Source organism: Cryptomeria japonica, chromosome 4 (genome assembly GCF_030272615.1).
Source record: "Cryptomeria japonica chromosome 4, Sugi_1.0, whole genome shotgun sequence".
In the NCBI taxonomy this organism is placed as follows: Eukaryota; Viridiplantae; Streptophyta; class Pinopsida; order Cupressales; family Cupressaceae; genus Cryptomeria; species Cryptomeria japonica.
Genome location: NC_081408.1, coordinates 129,564,751 through 129,588,661, shown reverse-complemented (window position 1 = coordinate 129,588,661; position 23,911 = coordinate 129,564,751).

The window sequence follows — 23,911 nt, the reverse complement described above, 5'->3', positions numbered from 1 at the left end:
AATGAGGCTATCGGTAAGACTTATCCCAATGGAAACTGGCAAAAGTAAAATGCATCGGCAAAGGTTACAACGTTAAAGGGTCATCGAAAAAGGTTACAGCGATAAAGGATGCAACGAGGTTGGAATTTCGACGTCTCCTCATCAAACAAATATGCCATGTAGTGGCAATGGAAAAATATTGTCTTCCTATAGCTAATGAGGCTATTGGCAAGACTTATCCCGATGGACACTCGCAAAAGTAAAATGCATCGGCAAAGGTTATGATGATAAAGAAAGGGTCATCAAAAAAGGTTACGGCGATAAAGGATGCAATGAGGTCAAAATTTTGACGTCTCTTCATCCAAAAACATGTCGCAGGTGCATAGAAATTTCTGACGTGGTGTCATTTGAATTTTGACGTGAATCCCGTCATTGGAATCACCAACGAAAAAATAGCGACAAACAAATACGTCTAAATTCCGACGTTTAGTTGTCTGAGTTCTGATAAACGATCATTGGAAAACCACTCCAAATGTACTAGTGAAGGATAAAGTTACAATTGATTCTTTGATAGGAAAGCTTACTGCTTTTGAATTGAATAGCTTTGACAATAGTGTACCTAAAGTAGAATCTGCCTTCAAAGCTTCAGTATCTAAGGCATCGGTAAGAAAAAGAAAGGATTTTTATCATAACCATGAATGTAGGTCAAGTCATCATGGCGGTGATAATGAAGGAATGGATGATGAAAACAACTTGATGGAATTTGAAGCCTTATTGGAAAAAAGACTTCTTAGAGGTACCGATAGGTACAAAGGCAAGCTTCCTCTTAAGTGCTTCTCATGCAACAAAATAGGACATATTACTGCTAATTGTCCTAACAGTGATTAGAAAGAAAAGTTTAGAAAGTTTAAGGGAAAAGGTTAGAAACAATGTTATGTTGCAGTAGATGAAGGTGTTACCGATGAGAAATCAGAGGATGAAGATAATGAGGAAATTATTTTTGTAGCAGTCAAGGAAGATCTCTTTGACAAGAAAGCTTTAGTGTCTCATATTGACTGCAGTGATGAATGGGTCATTGATAGTGGTTGCTCACACCATATGACCGGTGATAAGAACAAGTTCATTTCACTTGAAGAATTTGATGGTGGAGTAGTGAGATTTGGCAACAATACACCATGCTTGGTAAAAGGTAAAGGTTCTATCTCTTTAAATAGAAAAAGTAATGTTGATGATGTGTATTGGGTTGAAGGTTTGAAGGTTTGAAGCATAACTTGTTGAGTGTTGGTTAGCTAAATGATAAAGGTTATCATCTTGAATTCAAGAATGGAGTGTGCAGGATTTTAGGAAACAAAGGAGAACTAATTGCTACTAGTAAACAAACAAAAGGTAACTCATTCCATTTAAATACTAATGTTAACAGTCGTTTGGTTGAAAAAGTTGATGACAGTTGGCTATGGCATAAAAAGATTTGTCATGTGAATTTTGATAATTTGGTTAAGGTAAGAAAATCAAGTATGGTTAGGGGTATGACACAACTAGTCAAACCAAACAATGTGATTTGTAATGAGTGTCAATTGGGTAAGATGACTACTTCCTCTTTCAAAAGCAAATCATTTACTTATTAAGATATTTTGGATTTGGTGCACACTGATTCATGTGGTCTTATGAGGACTAGGAGTTTTCAAGGTGATAAATATTTCATGATATTTAGCGATGATTATTCAAGAATAATGTGGGTTAAATTTTTTAAGGAGAAGTCTAATGATTTTATCAAATTTAAGGCATTCAAATCCTCAATGGAGAAAGAAACTGATAAGAACATAAAGTGTCTGAGATCTAACTTGGGTGGAGAATTCACATTAGCTGAATTTGTGAAATACTGTGATGAGAATGGAATCAAGAGACAACTGTCTACACCAAGGACACCACAACAGAATGGGATTGCAGAAAGGAGGAACCAGACCATAGTTAAACAAGTAAGAACAGTGTTGATACAAGGAGATGTACCTAAATATTTTTTGGAGAGAAGCAGTTAGCACTAAAATATACACACTGAACCGGGTATTGGTCAAGAAAGGTAATGATAAAACTCCCGATGAATTATTGTATAGTCATACTCCTAATGTTAGATATTTCAAAGTCTTTGGCAGAAGGTGTTACATAAAGAGAGATGAGTATACAGGTAAATTTGATCTTAAAAGTGATGAAGGAACATTCCTTGGTTATTCAACTAAGAGAAAGGCATTCAAGTGCTTTATAAAAAGAACTAAGAAGAGAGTGGAAAGTATTAATGTGAAAGTTGATGAGTATTCTGACAAATTTGATGATACTAGCAAGTCTAATGCAATAGACGAATAGAAGATAGTGATCATTGAACCGTAGGCTACTATATCGGAACTGGTTATACCTAGATATGTAAAGTTAAATCAATCTGCAGATCAGATAATTGGAGACAAGAATGCTAGAGTAAAAAAAAAGAGATCAGAGAAAGTGCTTGTCCAATTTCCACAGTTGAACCTAAGACAGTGAGGGAATCTCTCAAGGATGATGATTGGATAAAGGCTATGGAGGAGGATCTTGATCAAATAAAGAAGAACAACACTTGGTCACTTATTCCTAGACCAGCTGATAAAAATGTGATTGGTACTAAGTGGGTGTTTAGGAACAAATTGAATGAAGATGGTGAAGTGGTTAGGAACAAGACTAGACAAGTTTGCAAAGGATATGCACAAGAAGAAGGTGAGGCCTATGGAGAAACATTTGCACCAATTTCTAGACTTGAAGGAGTCAGAATGCTACTTGCATTTGCAGCATTCAAAGGATTCAAGGTTTACCAAATGGATGTAAAGTCTACATTTTTTAATGGAATTCTAGAAGAAGAAGTTTACATTAAACAGACCAATGGGTTTCAATTGACTGAAGATGAGGACATGGTGTGCAAACTTCATAAAGCTTTATATGGGTTAAAGCAAGCAGCAAAGGCATGGCATGAAAGACTTCATTCACATCTGATAAAAATTGGATTTCAAAGAACCAACGAGGAAAACAACATTTACTTGAAGACCAAAGGAGATAAGTTATTGATTGCAGAAGTATTTGTAGATGATATCATATTTGGAGGAGATGATGACATGAATTAAATTTTGTAGAAGAAATGAAAAAGGAATTTGAAATGTCTCTGATAGGTGAAATCAAATTTTTTATTGGTTTATAGGTTCAGCAGATGAAATGAGGAATCTTTATCAGTCAGTCCAAATATGTGAAGGAGGTATTGAAAACCTTTGGAATGGAAGACTGTAAACCAGTTGGAACCCCTATGGTTACTGGTTGCAGATTATCAAAGGAAGATGATTCAAATCCAATGGATGAAACTAAGTATAGATCATGATTGGTAAACTACATTATGTTTTTTATAACAGACTGGATATTGCTCATGCAGTTGGCATAGTGGCCAGATTTTAGAAAAGTCCTAAAGAGACTCACTTGGTGGTAGTGAAGAAAATTTACAGATATCTTAGAGGAACTATTGATTATGGATTATGGTATCCATACAAAGGGAACTTATCTTTGAAGGTGTTCAAAGATGTTGATTGGGCAGGTAATATAGATGATTGAAAGAGAACCACCAGTGGTGCATTCTTTCTAGGTAGAAGACTGGTATCCTGGACTAGTAAGAAACAAAGTTGTATTTCTTAGTCTACTGTAGAAGCAGAGTATGTAGTTGTGTCCATGAACTATACTCAAGAAATATGAATGAGACATGTATTGGAAGGATTCAAGGAGTATATGACAAAACCAATGGTCATATATTGTGATAATACAAGTGTAATAAATATTTCAAAGAATCCTATATTGCATGCTAGAAAAAAGCATATTTAACTAAAGTATCATTTTTTGACAGAAAGAGTGCAGGAAAAGGCAGTCGGGATGGAGCATATGTCAAGCAAGGAGTAGCTGGTTGATATCTTTACTAAGCCATTTACTAAAGCAACCTTTGAGTATCTTAGAGGCAAGATAGGGGTGATACCCCTACCGAAGGTCAACTAAGATGCAGTTCAAGCATCAATCTGGTAGACTAATTGAAGATCTTTCATTCTACATTGATGAGAAAAGGGCTACTCCTCAAGGGGAGCAACAGAAGATGCATTTGACACTTTGCACCTTTGGCATTGTTGTCAAAGGGGGAGAAGAAATATGATAGGGGGAGAAGTAAAGAAAAGGAGGAGGAGAACAACTGTCATAACTGGAACTCTAATAGTTATGTATGGTGAGTGTTCAATTTTGCATGATGAGCTTTTGGTGTTGCCATCAATGCCAAAGGGGAAGATTATTGGCATATTGGCATAACTGATGGAGATGATGATGAGATGAGTTGTTGGCATAACTGATGATGATGACCGGTAAAGTTGATATGAGGAGATTGTTGGCTTGATGATGATGATAGGATGTTTGATGACTTTATTTGTGTTATCATTCATGGCAACCATGTTTGTTTAAGTCATCTAAACCTACCAGTATAGCCTAACCGATAGTGGAACCAGTTGACAACAAGGTAAACATGAACAGAGTGTTGATACCAGTGAGTGGTATAGACGATTGGATAAGATTCAGATGTTGCAGTTTTATAGGAGTGTTGGAGACAAGAACATACACCTATGTTCCAAACCACATCAAGTTTGGTGAACTAGTGTAAAGCAGAAAATCGCGAGCGAACCCTAAGTGTTCCCCCCACCAGTCCAAGGAGAGGGAAAGGAGGTCACTAGGGTTGACGGTTTTCACTTAGGGGAGACTTTACATTCAAAAGAGGGGTTGAAACCCACAAGATCCAATCCTTTTCAATGGTTGAATCCTTGTCTTGAATGCAACACTTAGCCTTGAATGGAGACTTAGAATGATCAATTGCTTGAAGGAATGCTTGAATGCTTGAATGCTTGTCTAGCGCTTCCGCCTCTTGTACACATATATCCTTCCTCCTCCAAATGGGAGAGGAAATGTAGTTTATATACTTGCCAATTAGGGTTGAAAGACTGATTTTTCCGACCTTAGGCCCACCAGGAAACATTATTTTCCAATTTGCAAACTAAAAGACCCGAAGCCCCATAAGAGACCGGGCCCAAAATAGGGCCAGGGACCAGGGCGCTGGGCGCCATGGTCCCACCTCCAGGGACAGCAGGGTGCAAGGAGGATCAAGCCAGGGTGCTGAAAAATGCAGTTTTTGATGTCATGAACAAGTTTCGGGGTCTACATTCAGGTTCAGTGTTGTGTCGCCATCGTGAAGACCCAAATGCAGTCAAAATTGCAAGTGTCACAATTTTAGGATGCTACATTTAGCCCCCACTTTAGCGGGAGTATAAGCATACGCCCATACTTCCGGTAAAGTACAAGGAAACAACATTGAAAGACTTTCACCACATCAAGGAGGCAAGACACACCAAGCCCCCAGTGGACTAAGGATCTTACGACTTTGATTGACAAAGTAAAAGGGAAGATCACGAGGGAGAACCATGACTGTCAGTAGTAAGGTTCCCTCACTATGAGTCATGTAAGGAAAATACCAAAAAAATTTCAAGGCAAAGCTAAGTTCGCCAAGAAATTTTCAAGTATCCTGAAGGGATAGACGGGGTGTATGCCCCCCTACGTTAAAGCGATTGCACATGCCTCAACGGGGGTGATTGCTTTAAGGTAGTGATACACATAAGAAATGAGAAGGGTTTGGAGCACGTTATCACAAAGATTTAGCCCCCAAGTGTGAGATAAACCCAAGGATAATAGACACAAAACACAAAGCACGAGGTGACTTCGCTTTCCTCGGGGTCAATATGTTGTATGATAATTCATGTATATCATATGTATGTATGCATAATTGTTCTTCATTCCCCAATCAAGGAAGGTCACCTAGAAGAAGGGAACACATGTGTCTTTTGAGTCAACATGAGAGAGACCAAAAGAGATCTCAATGCTTTGCATCGTCCTCAAGTAAACAACACTAAGGACAACAAATAGAAGAATGAGAATAACACATAGAAGAAGTAACAAAAGAGAGGAGGAGAGAGTCTGCTATGCTAATGAAACTAGTCTAGCACATCATCCACCCCCCGATCTTGCTGATCAATATTTCGGGAAGGCAGGAAACACGCTAGAGGAGGAACATTCAACACTGCAGATGGAGCTATCACAAGATCCAAACAAGGGCTATGTTCATGTTTCAAGCCACGTTGTTCTTGTCTAGGAGCTAGGATAAGTGCTTTAGAAAATTCGCTAGATAAATGGTTATCAACATCAACATATTCATATTCACTATCAGAAGCAAGAGAAGTAACATTTTCATCTATATCATCATCAAGATTGATAAAAATAGAATCTTTAACTCGCACAGGATCAAAACCATCATGCATCTTATGTTTAGGAGATTTTGGAGAAAATGGAATAATGCTTGTTGAAGGTGTTTTTGGGGATTGCAAAGTTTGAGAAGCAGCTACTTGAGCTCTAAGACGACGCTTTCGTCGGCGTTCACGCACAGAACGATTTCGTCTAGTCTTAGTAGGAAGTGGAGAAGATTGAGGAGGAGGAATGTTCTCATCCTTATCACTTGGGTGTTTAGGTTGTGGTCTCTTAGGCTGGATAATAGGAGAAGAGGAAGGTCTCTTCTCTCCATAAGAGGAAGGAGGAGGAACTGCTCTGTATAAAGGAGGAATATTTGGTTTAGGAAGGAAACCAAGTCCATCATGACGAGGAGGTATAGGTCTTCTTTTAGAAATTTTATTAGACATAGACATAGTCACATCCATAGGAGTGGGTTGGGAATCTTCTTGAGGAAAGACATTAGTTTTATCTTTCAAAGGAAAAACTTCATTCTCAAGAACGATAGGAATATCCAGTTTGGGTATTCTAGGTTCACTCAGAGATAGGATCATATCTGTTTTCCACTTTTGATAAGATTTGAAAAGATGATCACTTCACAGAGGAAGAGATTGGAATTGTTTAGGCCAAAAATAATCAATAGGAACGCTAGAAGTTCTTTCAGCTGGTTTAAAGAGACTATGATTGACAGTAACAACTTCACCATTATGGGGAAATTTCAAACATTTATGAATAGGAGAAGCAATAGCTTTCATGGAAGATAGACAAGAATAGCCAAGCTTCACACGAAATTGTTTGGATGAAGGAATAATAGCAAAGTTCACATCAAGGGATTTGTTATGGACCTCAATAGGTAATGTAATAGAACCAATTGCAGGAGAAGAAAATGCATCAAATAATTTCACAATCACATCTGTTTTGTCATAGATCACTTGATTCAATTGCAAAGTAAAAATAAATTCTTCAGTAATAACATTAACCATGCAAGTAGGATCAATAAGCACTCCACGGCAAGGTGTATTCTTGACTTTTGCAACTATATATAAAGGACCATCAGGTGCCCTGATAGTTTCACTAGAATCAAATGTGATGGAAGGTTCTTTAGGGATTTTCTGCTGCTCTACAAAGTTAATCACATTCGGAGTCATAGACACAAGACCATCAGATAAGAAAGAGGAATCATTAGTCTCAATCACATTAGAGGTATGAGAAGGTAATGGATCAGTAAAAATCTTAAGATTTTGGTTAGGAGGAGCTACAGATGTATTACCTTTATCATTCACTCCTAAAATAGAGATAGTATTATTATCAATCAAATCTTGAATTTTACCCTTTAAAGCAAAACATTTTTCAGCATCATGCCCAGGTTGACGATGAAATTGACAAAAAGATTTGTTATCAAAATAGGGTGAATTAATCTTTGCAGGATCTATTTGCCTTATAGGAGGAAGAGTAAGCACATTTTGTTCCAATAACTTATTCATAATACTATGCAATGATTCATTCAAAGGAGTAAACTTTCTTTCTTTCTTGAAAAACTTAGAAATAGGAGGCACACCTGATGCTGCATTCACATTGTTGTTGATGATGTTTTCATTGAATTTAACGGACTCTCTGTTCGGTTTAGACTTCCCAAATGGTTGTTGACTACTATCACCCTTATCACTCGGAGCCATAGGATTTGCTTGTTCCATTTGACTCACAGTCAGTTGATAATTGTGAAGAGTTGCACACAACTGTTGGAAAGAAGTAAACTCAGAAAACAGAAGTTTGTCTCGAATATCTTTTTGTAAATTAGAAATAAAGATTCTTTGAATATCATTGTTAGGCACTGGAAAAGAAATTTGAGCATGCAAAAGCTTATATCTACCAATGAAATCAGTCACTTTTTCTTTAACACCTTGTTTACAATGCATTAAATCAATCAAAGTAACTTTAGGACTTATATTGTTTTGAAATTGTTGAATGAAAGCATTTGCAAGTTGTTCGAAAGAAGTAATAGAATAAGAAGGCAACGAGCAATACCATTGTAGGGCTTTATCTCTTAATGTCCTAGTAAACAGTTTTGCAAGCAACCTTTGGTCATAAGCAAAATCGGTACATATTGTTTGCTAAGTCTTAACATGTGTTAGAGGATCACCTTTACCATTATAAAGCTCCAAATGTGGGATTTCAACATGCTTAGGAGGGATAGCTCGAACAATGTCAAGAGAAAGTGGGCTCGCAACATCAAATGTGGGCACACTAAACTTAGATTGATTCATAGAGGCAATTTGTTGCTGTAAAGAAGAGACCGTTTGTGCAAGATTGTTAATGGTCCCTTCAGTCGAGGAGTTCATATTAGACGTGTTAGATTGTGATGGAGGTATTATGTTATTGAAAGAAGGTATTGATTGAGAGTAAGGTGGCGGGACACTACGATAGTTAGTCATAGGAGATGGTTGGAAAAGAGGAGCACTACAAGGAGGAATGGAATGGTTGAATGAATTGCCCCCTTGCGTCATGTTCATTTGTGGAGATGTAATAGGGACACTCATTGAAGGAATGAATGAAGAAGTCGGATTGAACGAAGGAAGAGGGTTAATTGAAGAGGAAGGATTGCCCCCATGACTACTGATCATAGGCGGAATGTCTTGTATATAAGTAGTCATTATGTTTGATGTAAAAGTAGGTATACTAGCAATAGAAGTTGTCAACGGAATAGAATGATTGACTTGAGTGGAAGGTTGTGTATAACCTAAAGTTTCGGCACAACTCTTCATAGGCATCACATTTGAATCCACAATGTGTACAATACCACGCAAAATATCAATTCCATTCTTATCACTTTGAACCATACGTTTTAGACCCTCAATTAATGAAAGAGCTTAACGATCGGGATACTCTTGAGACATCCATTGCTGAAAATCATCAAATTGGTTATCCAATTTCGAAAGTTGTTCTGCAGAAACCCCATGGAGAGCTTCTTCATCATTAGGAGGACTAAAGGAATTACCCGTGTCCTCGTTAAAAAGGCCATTCAAATTAGGTTCCATCTCCTTGGTAATTAAACCTTGGAAAGACTTAATTCTAAGGCTTCGTCTAACGGGAATAGTGTAAGTAGGGCTTATTGTTGTGAAACTCATGCACTAGAGAGGGAGATAAGATTTTGAATTTAGAGGTAGCAAATTTCAATAAAATCAGCCAATCTCCTAGAATTAGGCTATTAAATGCAATCACGACAATCTCTCGAAATTTCGGAAAAAATGTCCGGGACCGTGGCGAACGGAGTGCACACGATCCTCGCAACTTTTTTTCGAAATTTTCAGGGATGAAAGTTATGATGATTTTAAAGCTAATCTAAAAAAATTGGGTGATTTTATGATCTGTAGATAGGCCAAATTAAAGTTGCAATCTCAAAATTGAACCCTACCAAGATTGTTGAAAAATGCAAAATTTAAATTTTGAAAAAGAGATGGAAACTGAAATTTTGAATTTTTATGATTTTAGAGGGAATACCAAAAGCAATGCAAGTTTTGAATTTTAAAAAGTTGACTCAATTTCATGCAAAATTCAATTTTGAAAGCGGAAATCAAAGTTGTTGCAATTAAACACTTAATTTCAAAAGTCACAAATTGCAAGAATTTGAATAAAGCACTGAAATTTTGAATGAATGCCAACACACTTTTTAGATTTAGGACAGTAAGAAACCAATTTTGACACAAAATTTCAATTTCAACAATTTTTGAATGATTAGGAGCCTTAATCCAAGCAATCACTAGACCAACTTTGACTTTAATTTTGAAAGTGTTAGAATTGATGAAATCAGCCAAAATTCTGGATTTTAGCAGAAAAATACAGTAAGATCTAACTCCCGAAATTTTGAAAAAAATGTCGGGGACAATGGCGCTCGGGGTGCACATGGTCCTCGCAACTTTTTTCCAAATTTTCAAGGATGAAAGATATTATGATTTTGTTGCGGAATCCAAAGTTACAGCTGATTTGGAGATGTTTTGATCAGTGAAATTATTAGTCAAAGGTTGAACAAAGAGGGTTTTAAAAATTAGGATTTTGACATTTAACCACTTAATTTTCAGAATTAAAGCACAAATATGAATTAATAATTTGCAATAGAAGGGTAGATCTGAAACAAGCATTAATAATTAAACATTTCGCAAGCTCAATTACTAAAAGAAAATTTAGGGTTTTTATGCAATTAACCTCTAAAATTTGCCAAAGATCAAACATGGAAATGTAATCAAGGCATCCAATTTTCAGATCTAGCCATGAATAATCAGAAAGGATGTTCACGTCGGGTTCACCAAAATGTAAAGCAGAAAATCGCGAGCGAACCCTAAGTGTTCCCCCCACCACTCCAAGGAGAGGGAAAGGAGGTCACTAGGGTTGACGGTTTTCACTTAAGGGAGACTTTACATTCAAAAGAGGGGTTGAAACCCACAAGATCCAATCCCACACAATGCAAGATTGGATTCTAAATGAGTTTCAAGGGTTAAGATAGCAAGGCTACCCTCTTTTGTAAAGAATGTAGATAGAAGGATTAAGCTAGGAACGCATGAAAAGTGAGAAAGATTCACTTATAAACAGAGATAGGAATATAGGATGAAGCTGCGGACTTGGAATTAGTAGTAAAATGTTGAGATGGCGCTGTCCTGCAAATTTGAGCGAAAGTTGACGGGACGATGGCGCCCGGCATGCACACGGTCCTCCGAAAAATCCGCGAAACGAAGGGGGATCTGTTCATCTTTGCACAAGGATTCCAGATCTTTAATTACAGTCGCGTACCTACAACCTACACACAAAAAAGAGAGGATGATTGGGGGGTTAGGGGTTAGGGGTTTTCCCTTAGGTCAAACCCCGGTTTTGGAATTAACCAAGAAATGAGAATGTTGTAAATGTAAATGATTGTAATGTAATAAAGTACCAATACCTTGTTTTAAGAATGTTTGTATTCTTACATGCGAAGGTGTAATTGTTGTTGTATGTTGTATGTTGTATGTGATCTCCTTTTCAATGGTTGAATCCTTGTCTTGAATGCAACACTTAGCCTTGAATGGAGACTTAGAATGATCAATTGCTTGAAGGAATGCTTGAATGCTTGAATGCTTGTCTAGCGCTTCCGCCTCTTGTACACATATATCCTTCCTCCTCCAAATGGGAGAGGAAATGTAGTTTATATACTTGCCAATTAGGGTTGAAAGACTGATTTTTCTGACCTTAGGCCGACCAGGAAACATTATTTTCCAATTTGCAAACTAAAAGACCCGAAGCCCCATAAGAGACTGGGCCCAAAATAGGGTTAGGGACCAGGGCACTGGGCGCCATGGTCCCACCTCCAAGGACAGCAGGGTGCAAGGAGGATCAGGCCAGGGTGCTGAAAAATGCAATTTTTGATGTCATGAACAAGTTTTGGGGGTCTCCATTCAGGTTCAGTGTTGCATCGCCATCGTGAAGACCCAAATGCAGTCGAAATTGCAAGTGTCGCAATTTTAGGACGTTACAACTAGAAGGCACATTTGTAATTGACTATTATGAACTTTGTGAAGAAGAATGTATATCGATCAAAAGTTAGTGATGACAATCTGTGTGTAATGATAAGATGATGTTTGAGCACATACATGAAGAAGATTTCTTGAGAAATAGAAAAATGCTTAGCAGAATGTGACAAGGGTTAGATGCCTTATCAAATCGATGTGCGGTGATCATTCAATGATGGAAATCATTTAAGAATTTGTTGTAATGATCTATAATGATTTGTAATTCTTTTTGACGGAATGTTTTTCCGCTCAAAATGTAAATTCATTGTATCTTGTAATGTAGTTAGGGTTTTGTGACCAACCTAGCTGATATGTGTATTCAGGGCTATTTGGAGAAGAGATTTTGTATCGGTGGTTTGAAAAAAGAGTGTTTCCTAACCAAATTGAAGTGTCTGCATGTGTGTAGTAGAGTTGTGTTGAAAAGGATCTATACTAGCAAGCAAGGAAGTGATGTAATCAGATCATTTACCCTATTGTTCCCTAATAGTTACAATAGTTTGAAATCCCTTAACCAGGTAGATCCTAACAAGTCTGAATTGTAAATCCCTTCACCGAAAGGCTCATTAACTTGAGTTTAAAATCCTCTAGCAAGGTTACTCCTAATAGCGTAGAGCTCCTAGCAGAGCTAAGGCAAAATCCCTTCATCGGGTGACTTCTAACAAGGTGTGATCTTAGTTGTGCATATTGTAAAGCTCCTAATCGAGCTAGGCCTTTAATCGGGAACATTCTAAAAGAGTGAAAATATTTTGTGTGTGCTAATTCCCACCATGGTTTTTCCCATTTGGCTTTCCTCGTGAAAAATCTTTGTGTTCATATGGTGCTTGCATTGTTGAGTTGTGAATTTGTTATCTTTGTACTATGTTTACATGTTGATGAACACTTGAGCGGTTATTAGTAATGGCTTGGTAAATCAAATTAGAAGACTATTTGTGTGGTTACTAGTACTAGTTTTTAAAACTATTGCAGATTTGTTTTACTATTGATTCACCTGCCCTCTCAGTAGTAACCAGATCCTCATAATAACAAGTTTGTGGTTTTAACTTCGAGTAGATCACTGATTCACCCCCTCTCTTAGTGATCCTTGATTCCAACAATTGGTCTTTGAGCTTATTTCCTCTAAGGAATCTTAACCACTTGAGGAAGATTTGGGAGATTGATTCAATGGATTCCACTTTGTAGAGACAACTCAATGTAGCACTTGAGGATCTTGATGTTGCTAGAAGTGAGATCTCTACCTTGACGAAGAATCTGAATGCAACTAATAAATTCATCAGTGAACTAAAGGATAAGGCCAGAATCTACAAAGAAAAGAATAAGGAATTAAAGGACAAGTTGAAGGAGAAAGAAGATCAAATCATGGAATACTGGGACAAAGCTGATGAAGTTGATAAGCTTGAGAGAGAGAATGTTGCTTTGAAGAATGATATGCAATCCATTGTGATGAGAGTAACCAAGGAGATTAAGCACCAAAAGAGTAATGAGGAGAATCTGGCACAATCATTGAAAGAAAGAGTCGATGAATTCTTTAGGATTACCTATGAGAATGATCAGTTGAAGCTTGAACTGACACAATCGAGGAATAATAGTCAAGAGCTTGAAAGACAGGTTGTTACCTTGAGGGATGAACTTGTTGTTGCCAATGAATACAAAGAAAAATTCAAAGCTAGTTCAGCAAGACTTGATGAGATGCTGGAAAGTTAGATACATGGTAAGGATATGCGAGGCCTAGGATTTGAGAAAGGTGAATCCTCCAAATCTGGACAAGGCAATACTAAATCTGATCAAACGAGAGAAAAAAATCCTTCGGTAAGACAACCTAATGCTCATAAATTTAGTGGTAGATGTTTTACTTGCAATAAATTTGGTCATATGGTAAGTCAATGCAAAAGTAGGATGAGTAATGGAATGATGAACAATGTTTCTACCTTTACCAGTCAGTATTTCATATGCAATAATTTTGGACACAATTCAAATGTGTGTAGAGCAATAATAAATAACTTTTAGAACAAAAGATGCTATGCTTATGGAATGTTAGGACATATCTCTAATCAATGCAGGATGAGACGGAATCAGATGAACTTTAGACCTATGAAGAATAATGTTGTTTGTAGAGCATGCAACAAAACCGGTCATATAGCAAAATTCTACAAAAGCAAAAACAATGCTCCAGTAGACGAGAATGAATCAGATGAAAACGGAATAGAAAAGGTTGATGACATCATAGACCAACATAAGATGTGGGTAAAGAAGGATGAATCTAAGGCAGATAATGGATCTGTACCTGAATCCGATGCATAATCTTCATCCAGTAACTAGGGCTTGTGGCCTTAGGGGGAGGCAAATCAATGCAAATCTTGCAATACCCCTTTGATGAGATCTCTAGTCAATGGATTACAGATGGCAGTTGATATCCAGAACTCAGATGGTTGATTACAACATTTGGTAGCGGAACAAGGAATCCAATTGAATATTTGAGGTGCATTTATTTCAATATGAAATTAGGGTTTACAAAGTTAAAAGGGAAAATACAAGAATCATACTTCACTTTGCGATTAGTGTTTTTGAGCTAAAGAACAAGGCGATCGGAGTTTATAGACAATCAAAGAGATTAAAGCGATCTGGTGAAGCGATCTAAGGCATCCGACAATTGGTTGAGGTATTTCTCGAAGGGCATTTTTTTAGGCTTATTTTCTGAGATTTTATAATGACATCTACATCCTCCATTGCTACTCCATTGGTGGTTGAGGTGATGAGGAGGCAACAGATTGGGAGGATAACCTTGAACTAACCAACCTCTAAGGCTCACAAACTCAACCAAATCCCTACTCCCAAAGATCCTTACACAACACCAATTCAAACAATGGTTCAATGACACTAAACAATGCCTTGGGAGACTCAAGGGCTCCAATATGTCCACTTACAAACAACTAACACTCCCAAGTCTTGTGTGACTACACACACCCTTGCATACATGAGTGGGCTACTACTAGGCTTTAGGGGTTTGAAAGGCCCACTTGACCAATTCCATACAACAACCCTTGGAGGGGTGTTCTTAGAACACCTTAACACAAATGAAACATGATTTCATGGTTTAGAACCACCGAAACACCAATTTTGACTTGCCCACAAACAAAATCGGTTGCAATTAGGCCTCCATTTGAAGGAATTGGGTGATAAACTTTGACACCCTAAGGGTCTAGGCAAATAAATTATATTTTCAGATACCCTTTTGGGATTTCTCAACAATATCTTAGTTTCCGTTACCAGACCAACTTGCAGATATCCCAACCAATACTGCACTAACAAACCTAATAGGGCTATTAGACCTATTTGGCTGAATGCCTTCCACAAACTAGTTTGATTCTCCTAATTGGTGACCGTCACTGACCATGAAATTTTATGTCAACTTCCAAATTTCTCTTATACCACATTCAAACCCCTTTCCAGTGCTCTACCACTCGATTCTCATGCATTGTACTCATCAAACCGGTCTGTCACATAGAGATGTCAAACCTAGGGTTAGTTCTCCATCCTCTTCGCCCTATTGTGTCCTCTTAATAGATCTTAGAATTGAAATATGATATAGTGGCCTATCATCTCCTATAATGAAAGAGTTTTCATTTAAGGATTGATAGGCCAAAACCCATTAGTACAATCAAACCCTAGAGGTTTGAGGGTTTTAGGCTACCTGGTAAAGATTTGCTTGTAGAATGGGGCAGCGATAACTTCAAGACTTCACACTGAATGCAAAAAAAAGGTAAAAAGATCTAGTTTTAGGATCTATGTGATGATCATTCTTTCCAATCCACCTTCACTATGCAATCAACAAAAATTAGACAGTTTTCCAAGTTTCCAACAGTTTTGATGCTTCAATTTCCTTTCCAAATCAACCAAAATCAACCAACTTACATCTTTCGGTGTTTGGGGTCCTTAAAGGTGTCACCCCAAATGAACACAACCTCCTCTAATCATTTTTGAAACTAAACTGACTGTTGGAGAATCACTACTTACAAAAAGTGCAAAATTGTCATGACAACTAATTGACAATATGACACTTTTTTGCATTATTCAACCAACTTAGGCTCCTGAATATCATAGTCCTCCAAAATGATTAAATTTGATTCTAAAAAATCAAAAATGACTCAAATAAACCTTTTTCCACTTGATCCCTCAATTTAGACCATTGTGACCCTTATTGACTCAATTTGCTCTACAAGATACTGGGTGACAATTTGACCCAAACATGGACAAACTTGTCACACTCCTAGGACATTGAATTACAAAAAGTAACCATAGGGTCTTATTACATTCCTTCTAAGCTAATAGAATATCATCTTGTTCTTGGTTCATTTATTCATAGGTAGGTGCTCCTGCACCATACTCCTCATGTGAAATTTGTCTCAAGTCCTCTTAGATACCAACTTCTGCAAATCACCACCTAAGGAGCCGCCTAAGATGGAGTTCATTTTGGATAGCAGGGATGCTAAGAAGACAAGGCACAATACTTATTTTGAGAGCTTTGTTAAATGGAAATGCCTTCATGGCTCAGAAGCTACATGGATGCTGGAGGAAGATATCAAAAAGCAAGCTGGTGATTTGCAGAAGTTGGCCTCTAAGAGGACCTGAGATAAATTTCACTCGGGGAGTATGGTGCAGGAGCACCTAACTAGAATAAATGAACCAAGAATAATATGATCTTATAGTAGCCTAGAAGGAATGTAATAAGACCCTATGGGTCCTTTTTGTAATTCAGTGTCCTAGGAGTGTGACAAGTTTGTCCATGTTTGGGTCAAATTGTCACCTAGGGTGTTGTAGAGCAAATTGAGTCAATAAGGGTCACAATGGTCTAAATTGAGGGATCAAGTGGACAAAGATTTATTTGAGTCATTTTTTATGTTTTAGAATCAAATGTAATATCTTTGGGGGACTATGCTAGTTAGGAGTCTAAGTTGGTTGAATAATGCAAAAATTATCATATCGTCAATTTGTTGTCATGACAATTTTGCACTTTTTGTAAGTCATGATTCTCCAACAGTCAATTTAGTTTAAAAAATGGTTGGAGGAGGTTGTTTTCATTTGGGGTGATACCTTTAAGGACCCCAAACACCAAAATATTTAAGTTGGTTGATTTTGGTTGATTTGGAAAGGAAATTGAAGCATCAAAACTATTGGAAACTCAGAAAACCATCTAATTTCTATTGATTGCATACTGAAGATGGATTGGAAAGAATGATCATCACATAGATCCCAAAAATAGATCATTTCACCTTTGTTTTTCATTTTATGTGAAGTCTTGAAGTTATCGCTGCCCCATTCTACAAGCAAATCTCTACCGGATAGCCTAAAACCCTCAAACCCCTATGGTTTGACTATAATAATGGGTTTTGGCCTATCAATCATTAATTGAACACTATGTCATTATAGGAGATGATAGGACACTATATCATATGTCAATTCCAAGATCCATTAAGAGGAAACAACAAGGCAGTGTGTGAGAATTGAGTATAAACCATGAAATTCGGTTTCATTTGTGTTAAGGTGTTGTGAGAACACCCCTCCAAGGGTTGTTGTATGGAATTTATCAAGTGAGCCTTTCAAACCCCTAAATCCTAGTAGTAGCCCACTAATGTATACAAGGATGTGTGTAGTCACACAAGACTTGAGAGTGTTATTTGTTTGTAAGTGGACATATTGGAGCTCTTGAGTCTCCCAAGGAATTGTTTAGTGTCATTGAACCATTGTTTAACTTGGTGTTGTGTAAGGATCTTTGGAAGTAGGGATTTGGTTGAGTTTGTGAGCCTTAGAGGTTGGTTGGATCAAGGTTATCCTTCCAGTCTGTTGCCTTCTCATCATGAGGCTAAGGACATGATTCATCCTACATTCAACAAATACCCCTACAAGTCCATGGAGGATGACCCGGTTGGAGCATTTTCTTTTGTCCCACATGGAGTTCTGCACGTTGATGATGTTTGAGCTTATATTCACTATGAGATTGAAGAGACTAGCTTAGAAGATATTTTGGACTTGTACACCGACAAAATCATGGATGATATCAGTAATCCTAAGTCAGAATTTGCATAGTTAAAGAAGGAGGGTTTCACCCAATTTGTGAATTTTTTTACTTTTGATGAGAATGAGTGGGTAAGGTATGTGATTAGAAGGATCCACACTGAATATATGTGGCTAGACAAACCCTACAAGATCGTTGTTGAAGCAATCAAGGTAGTTACCAATTTGCACCAAACCAGAGAGAAGCCAAGGTTGCGAAAGGTTACAAACCCTACCATGAACAAGTTAACCAATGCAGAGTTTGATGGAAGATCAATGAAGATCAACACTATAAGGGAAGATGATTTTAAATTTGTTGCTATGGTAATTGGGTATAAGGTGTATCAATCCAACAGACTAAATTCAGTTTTTGACACAACAATTCATGCTGCTTACAAAATGGTTAAGGAAGATGGTCATTATGACCTATGCAGTATGTTGTTGGAGGAGTTGCTGATAAATTTGAAGAAGATTAAACAAGATAAAATGCATGTTTTTAAATTCGGATCTTTGATTATCTGTCTGGCCCTATACTTCATAAACCAAATTCCCGGAACCAACATAGTCCAATAGGCTTATGACAAACCAATTGCATGGCAGATTAAGCAAGGACTTGACAGTCTTGGAAATCAAGATAATCAAAATACTGCTCTATGGGATTTCTTCAAAACTTTCCAAGAGAAAATGAAGCAAAGAGTAAGAATCCCCAAATAAATTGTTAAGAAGTATGAGGGGACAATTTTCTTCATGGTGAACAAAGATGAATATCTAATGGAAGCAATTCAACCCCGAACTGTTTGGATAATGCCAATGGGATATGAGGTCGATGAGGCTACCTTGGAAGTATATGCACAACACTTGCTTAACACTCTGGAAGACACCAAGGAGGAGAGGTTTGAAACCTGTAAAGAGAAGTCAATGGAGTTACAGTCCAAATTCACCGAACTGGCAAGGAAGAGGAAGGTGGCAAAGGTTGTTGAAGATATTCTTGTTGAGGAAGGTCATCCTCGGGAGAAAGTCAGGGCTTCTAGGGAAGCAAGGGATGTAGTTGAAAACAAAAAGAAACAAAAGCCTGTATCTTCTCTTGTTAAGATCAAAGTGACAGGACCCTCTCTCACTCTGGTGAAGACACCTACTGCTGAAGTTGAACCCTCTGGTATATTTACAAAGAGAAAAGGTGTTTTGAGGAAAAACCAAAAGACACAAAGAGAATATGTAGTTGTTTCTTCGATGGAATTAGAGGCTGAATCTGCTTTAGATATTCACAAGGCACCAAAGAAAGGTGAATTTGCTAGAGTAATTCGGAAACCCCAATCCGATTGTGAGAAGGATGTGTAGAAGAAGAAAAAGGAAAAATATGAACCTGAATTGGTAGGCCAACCCAAGAAAGGAAAGAACACAAAGTTTGATCTGGATGAGACCATAGAATCTAGTAAGATGAAATCTTCCAAAATAGAGTATCATATCATTCCTCCTCTATCTACTCAGGAATTAATTGATGAGATTATAAAAGATGGAAACTTAAAGAACATATATGTATATTATGTAAATATGGATGATAAAGATCAGAGCCAGATTGAGGAAGTAATAATGTTGTATATGGATGTATTTAGTAAGGCATTAATTGAGTTAGAGAAATATCTTCCCAAATATTTGTGTAGCCTACTTGATACTAGGAGAAAATCTACTAGCCAAATGGATAGGGAAATAAAGGAGAGTAAACTGGTTAATCAGTGCACCAATATCACTATACAAGAAATTGACAGATTAATTTTGTTGGCAAATAAAAAGGAATTTTGAAGTAAGCATAGAGTTAACGGTTTGATGGTTGGAAGAGTTAAGGAAATAAGGAGAGAAACCGATGAAATATGGAAAAAGTTTCTCATTGAGAACTATCTTGTAGATACTGACACTCCAAATAATGTCACTCAGTTAGAGGACCCTCTGGCAGATAGTGTAAATAAAGAAGAGGGTACTCAGAATGTTGGTGAACAACAAGTTTTGGATTCTGATAAGGTTGAGCCTACAAAAGATAATGATAAACCAGCAGAGGTAGGGGATAGTGAACCAAGTGGTGCACCGGTGCACAAGAGGCACCTACAAAGGTTAAATCCAGACCTGTTGAGGGTGAAAAGAAAGAAGAGGTGAAATAGGATGAATAAGATAAGGATAAGGACAAGGGTAAGAGCATGGAGACTTGAGTAATTATGGCAATTAACATTGCCAAAACCCAAAGCCTAGGGAGTTTTCCACAATTCAACATCAATTTTAAAAAATCATTCAATCAAATGTCTCTAGCTAAGAGAATGATAGTTGTTGCTACTCTTTAGGTGCAAGCCAGTCAAGAATTAGCCCAATTAGAATCAGAGGAGAATAAACATATTGAGAAATCAATGAAAGTTTTGGAACAGGTGGTACCAAAACTGAAACTTGATGCAAGCACCAGTTCATCCGGTAAGCTTAAAATTTAATTGATCATATATCCACCAAATTTTATTCTTTATCTAAAGTGTTAGCTCGACAAGATATGGAAAATTTTAAGGATGCTAAAATTCAAACATTTTTGCAAATGATCAGTAATGATAAGGCCCAATTAGATAAAGAGCTAAAATTGATTGATGAGGCCATAGTGGAAGGTGCTAAAATTTACAAGTCTTGTCTAATTTTGACCAATTTTACTACTGACATAGACAAGCAGATAGAGAATTGTAAATGATAGTTAACTTATATTTCTCAGGCCTATGATCCCACAACCAATTTAACTGGCAGTATTGAGGGACAAATTTTGAATATCATTGAGCAAATTAGGAATTTTGAGAAAGATAAGGAGAGGATAATCAAGTGACTAGGTGAACTTCGGAACTTGATTGGTCCCTGGTTGGAAACCTTGGTATATCATACAATGGACTGCATTTAGAACATGTCTCAAGAGACTCCTACTAAGATTGCAGTTATAGAGTTTCATGTCTATGTTTTGAATGGTTTTGTTTCAATTTCGGAGAAGTTGCGAGCAGGTTGGAACACATATCTTGGGTTCCTTAAGATTGCTTATGCAGATATACTAAAGTATGTATAGATTCAATCCTCTCGTATACGTGTATATATGTAAAACAAATTTTGATGGACACCCTATCTTTGGCATTGTTGTCAAAGGGGGAGAGATGAGGTGAAAAAGGATGATATGATGAATCAATAAGGATCCAGACAAAAACTGAGAGGGGGGGTGAATCAATAGATAGAAAATTGACTTAACTTTCACCAAACTCCAAAACAATCTCACAAGTCAATCACTGAACAAACTGGTTCAAACACTAACAATAAACTACAATAGCACTGACAGTTTATCGGTTGACTAGCATATCAAAATAATAGTATAATAGATCTGAAACTCCCAAACCATTTAACCAAAACATCCAAATACTTTACTAACAACAGTAAAAGCACATTTCAGATTTATGTCGATCATCTTAACATAACTAAGTGGATTTAACAGCTAAGAAAATTAACCATATCAAAACATAACCACAAAAACCATTCACCACTTGACACAATGATTTTTGACGTGGAAACCCAAATGGGAAAAACCACGGTGGGGATGAATACCCGCAAGTATTCTGAACTATTCTGAAGTTTGCCCTGTTAGGAGCCAAGCCTATTAAAGCTTTACAAAATGTCATGTTAGGAAAAAATCCTGTTAGGGACCACCCAGTTAAGGGATTGACTATATTGCCCCGTTAGAAGCAATATCCTATTAGGAGTAACCTCGATAGAGGATTTGAAATCCAAGCTAATGGATCACCTGGTTAGAGGATTTAGATAGCACTAAGCATGTTAAAGCTTACCCGGTTAAGGGATTTAACTATTGTAATTGTTAGAGAACAACAGGGGTTTGTTGATCTGGTAAATAGCACTACTCTGCTTGATCAGATCGTTTTCATGATCTTATCTACTTTCACACATACTGCAGATACTCCTTCTGGTGTGGCAATCGATCACACTGACACTTAACCAAAATTGTCAACACTACAACAAAGCAACTCATCGACCTTATAAGCAAAACAATAGGCCGATAACACATCACAAACCTAAGATGTCATAGAGATTACAAACAAATCGGTTCAAGTATGATCATTGGATTACATAGAAATCTTTGCACATTATACAAGACAACCTTAACCGCTCCTTGATCATCGCTTCATCGATTCCTGAAACTCATCACGCGGTTTTCTCTCCATGCTATGCACTCGCTCATTCTCAAAATAAAATCGTTATCGCTACGTGCCAAAAACTATTTGAAACTTATCGCATACAACATGCATACATGGCATAATCATTACCAATCACTATTTGATCATGTATCAATACAACCGATTCACCAAGCTCCATCGGTTAGGGTTTGGCACATCAACATGTAGGGTTACCGGTTGATCTCACTGCTCTTAAATTAATACTGGTTTCCATCACTTGCTCAACTACCGGTTGCATAAGGACATCATTACTGGTTACAATTGACATCAATGACAACACAATAGTTCGTCAATGCAATCTTCTATCAAATACCAACAATCTCCCTCTTTGGCATTGATGGCAATACAAATATCAATACCCTTGATTGTGATGATTGAGAGTAATGCACATACACAGGTATAGGAATCCTGGTTTACATTTTACTATGTACTCTCCTTCAATTGGTTCTTCCATGTCTTCAGCTGGTAACTGGCTACAGTTCTACTCTCTATCAATCATACAATTCTTCTCCCATATAGTCATATAGTTCTTCTCCCCCTTTGACAACAATGTCAAAGTGAAAGTAAAACATGCAGTGTCATACTTCACTATTCTGCATCAAGCTTCTCCCCCTATGGAGTAGCTCCACTCTACACCAATCCTGATTCAAGATTCTTCAATTTTCTCTGGGACTGATGTCTTCCACATCTGCTCAATTAACCTCATGTAGGGGCACAACCCCTAGCTGACTTCTAAGATACTCAAAAGTAGTCTTAGGTAGAGGTTTAGTAAAGATATCCACTAGCTGCTCCTTAGTGTTGGGATCCAAGTACACTGAGAGGCGGGGGGGGTGAATTAGTGTTCTACCAGAATGAACAGTTTTTAACTTTCTAGACCATGCATATATATACCAGTAAATAGATAAATATATAAAAAGAAGAAAATAAATCATCCACATAAATGAAAACCATAGCACACAGAATTTATACGTGGAAAACGTCAATGAGGAAAAACCACAGTTGGATTTGTGACCCACAATATCAGTTCACTAGCCATATGAAAAGATATTACACATAATAGGGACCTGCACTTGCAGGAAGGCACACTGCCTAGAGCATATTGTTCATCACTAAAGAGCCTCATTGACTACAAGCTTTCTACCAAAGTAAATTACTAAAAAATGAACTCAAGAATGCATTTGCTATGCCAAATAGAGTTTTGGTTCTGGTTCTGCTCTGTACTGGTTCATAAACTTTGAATTGCTACCGACATCTCTTCTCCTCCAAGAATGCTTTCCAAGCTATCTATAGATCATTGCATGATATAGAATTCGCATACAAAATGATCTCCATACATATATTTCGCATCATACAGTTCTGCTATATTCTCCTATATTCACATATATCATATGTCTCATTTTTTCTTTTTAAAAATAACCTAGCAGACTGACCTATATACCTATTACAAATGGCATTCCTTATGTCATCTTACAATACATTTACAAAAATGTTGGCCTTGAAAATATTAATTAAAAAATGATTTAAGTAAATCCTCCTTGATGTCGGCTTCCAAAGAAGTATTGAAGTCAGTGCCAGTGTAGCCCTAAATGCTCCAAAGTCGGTATCTGTCGATATATGCTTCCTAGTGTCAGTTTATGACTTCCATCATATCTTGTTGCCGTCAATGACAACAAAATGAATCCAACGAGTGTCAATTTCCAATAATCTCCCCCTTTGGCATTGATGGCAACACTCATGTTGGAT